Genomic DNA, 3639 nt, shown 5'->3' on the forward strand with positions numbered 1-3639 from the left:
TGGAGATTCTATTCTGAATGTAACACGCTGTATTTACAGCTTCGGCCCAAAAGTGCTTTGCCATATTAGTTTCATTGATCATAGTTCTGGCCATCTCTTGGAGTGTCCTATTCTTCCTCTCTACAACTCCATTTTGTTGTGGAGTTCTAGGGCAGGAGAAATCATGGGATATTCCATTAGAGTCAAATAATTCCTCAAAGGATTTATTTTCAAATTCCCCACCATGATCACTTCTGACTCTGATAATCTTAGAGTCAAATTCTTTTTGCACTTTGGAGCAGAAACTGGTGAATACAGAGTGAGACTCACTCTTGTGCTTTAGGAATTTCACCCATGTCCAGCGACTGTAATCATCAACAATGACTAGTCCATACTTCTTTCCATTGACTGATGTTGTTTTCACAGGACCAAATAAGTCAATGTGGAGAAGTTCCAGAGGCTTAGAGGTAGAAACAACATTTTTCTTTTTGAAAGACGTTTTTGAAAATTTTCCTTTCTGACATGCCTCACATAGAGCATCTGAAGAGAACTTCAGTTTAGGTAGGCCTCTGACTAACTCGAGTTTATTTAGCTGAGAAAGTTTCCTCATGCTAATGTGGCCCAAGCGTCTATGCCACACCCATTGCTCTTCGTGAACAGACATCAGACATTTAATATTTTGTTCTTTTAAATCAGAAAGATTGATTTTATAAATGTTGTTTTTCCTCTTGCTTGTGAATAGGACTGAACCATTGTTTTGATTTATGGCTTTACATGTTTTTTGATTAAAGATCACGTCATAACCGTTATCACTTAATTGACTTATGGATAACAAATTATGCATTAATCCTTCTACGTAAAGAACATCAGATATGGAGGGAAGAGTACCATTACCAATAGTTCCGGAGCCTCTGATCCTTCCTTTCTGATCTCCTCCGAAGCCTACGAATCCAGCGTCTTTAAGTTCCAGGCTTTGGAACATAGACTTTCTTCCCGTCATGTGTCGCGAGCATCCAGAGTCTAGGTACCATGACTGGTGTCTGAACTTTGCTGCATAGGATATCTGCAACATAAACAATCTTATCTTTTGGTACCCAGAGTTTCTTGGGTCCTTTCTGATTAGTTTTCCCAGAGTTTCTTATAACTTTGGGTTTTCTAGCATTTTCAAATTTTTGTTCTTGTGTGTGCGTATAGTGATATGAAAACGGAGATTTAAGTTGGTCACCAGTAGAAGTTTTATCTTCCTTAGGATCATACCCAATTCCCTTTTTATTGTTCTGATTGACTCCATAAATCATGGATGCCATGACACTCCTACCTATCCCATTTTTCAGAAATTCTTGAAAGGCTTCTTCGTATTTATAAATTATTGTATTTGAAGTCTGTGGAGCTTGAGATAAGACTTCTTCCAGTTCTAAACGATTTTTATTCGCTGCATCTCTTTGTAATGTTAAGGATCTGATTTCATCCTCTCGTTTTAGAATTGTCATCTCAAGTTTGCCACATTCTTCAAATTTTGCTTCAAGACAGCCTTTTATATTTTTAAACTTTTGTTTTAATTTCTGATATGAGCTAAGAGTTTCTGACAAACATGATTCTAGATCAGATCGAGAGAGTTCAGAAAATACCTCTTCAGATTCTTCATCTGAGCTGCTCCTGGATGTGGTAGCCATAAATGCCACATTGGCCTGTTCATCAGAGTCAGATTCTGATGAGCCAGATTCACTATCATCCCAGGTAGCCATTAGTCCTTTCTTTGTCCTGAAGGTATTCTTCTTGAAGCTTTCTTTTTTGGGATTGTCTTTCTTTAGCTTGGGGCATTCATTCCTGTAATGACTTGTTTCTTTACATTCATAACAAGTAATATCTTTGTTAGTTTTACCTTTTGAGGTTGATTCTGATCGATCCCCTCTGGGTCTTGGTCTTCTGAAGTTGTTGTTCCTCTTTTTCCAGAGTTGTTTAACTCTTCTGGTCAGGAGGGACAATTCTTCTTCATCATCAGAATCTTCTGGTTCAGAGTCATCAGCATCTTCAGTTTCTGCCTGGAATGCTTTGGTTCTGTCAGATTTGCGTCTTTCAGATCTGGACTTTAATGCTACAGACTTGTTCTTTTTCTGAGGCTCATCTTCCTCTAGTTCTATCTCATGGCTTCTGAGGGAACTGACAAGCTCTTCAAGACTGATATTGTTCAGATCCTTTGACAGCTTCAGGGCAGTAACCATGGGTCTCCACTTCTTTGGCAAACTTCTGACTATCTTTTTGACGTGGTCTGCAGTTGTGTATCCTTTGTCTAGAACCTTGAGACCTGCAATAAGAGTTTGGAATCTAGAGAACATTACCTCTATGGCTTCGTCATCTTCCATTTTGAAAGCTTCATATTTTTGGATAAGCGCCAGAGCCTTTGTCTCTTTGACCTGAGAGTTTCCTTCATGAGTCATCCTCAGAGAGTCAAGGATGTCTTTGGTTGTTTCTCTGTTGGTGATCTTTTCATACTCGTTGTAAGATATAGCATTGAGAAGTATGGTTCTGGCCTTGTGGTGATTTTTAAAGACACGCTTCTGATCTTCTGACATCTTACTTTTGGGAACTTCAACTCCATTTTCTGAGACTGGAGGTATGTATCCATCTGTGAAAATGTCCCAGAGGTCAGCATCATAACCCAGAAAGAAACTTTCAATTCTATCTTTCCAGTAGTCGAATTTCTCTCCATCAAAGACAGGAGGCTTAGCATTGTAGCTGTCTCTTTCATTTGTGTGGGCCATAGTTTTTCTCGTTCTGGATCTCTCTACACTGTTAAGTGTTTGATTAGAAAATCAATAACAGAGCCGAAGCTCTGATACCAATTGAAGGTGAGAAAAACAAGAAAGGGGGTTTGAATTGTTTGGAAAATAAGCGCTTTTTCAAATAAAGACCACACAAGGAATTTATACTGGTTCGCTTATAACACAAAGCTACTCCAGTCCACCCGGCCAAGGTGATTTCACCTTCAACAAGGACTTAATCCACTAATCTTGAAAGATTGTTTACAACCAACGTCTAAGAGAAAGATCTCTTAGTCCTCTCAAGTATACATACTGCGCAGAGTCACTTGAGGAAATAAAACAATAGATAAAAGACTATGTAATCTAGAGTGCTTCTAAGATAAGCAAATATTACAACAGTAAGAACAAAAGAGTGTTTCACGTTCTAAGCAAAAGCTTTGTGAAAGATTGAGAGAGAGAGAGAGAGAGAATGTTTCTGTGTATGCTTGCGCGCCTCTCAATGTTGATTGCTGTCCTTTATATAGGAGTGAAAGGACCGTTGAAATTGATGGCAGATAATTTGTCTTGAATAGGAATTAATGCCATAACTTCTGTTGTTTCTTGCCAAAACAACTTTGTCTCCCCGAATAACTTCTTTCCAAATATAGTTCCTTTCCATTTGAATTTGAAGTTAACGTTACTCTTTCTGTATTAGGAAATCCATTATCGTGACTCTGGGAATCTTGGAATCTTGCTGTGTTGATTCGGAGCTTCTGATGTTTATCTTAAAGAGTTCTGATGGTGTCTTCAGATGACGCTGAGAGCTTTTGGAATGATATACCGTTGTTCAGAGTCAGAACTTCTAGAGTGCACTTCTTCTTCAGATGCTTCTGATATTCTGCTGTTTTGCTCAGAGTTA

This window comes from Lathyrus oleraceus, chromosome 6 (assembly GCF_024323335.1).
Source record: "Lathyrus oleraceus cultivar Zhongwan6 chromosome 6, CAAS_Psat_ZW6_1.0, whole genome shotgun sequence".
NCBI lineage: Eukaryota > Viridiplantae > Streptophyta > Magnoliopsida > Fabales > Fabaceae > Lathyrus > Lathyrus oleraceus.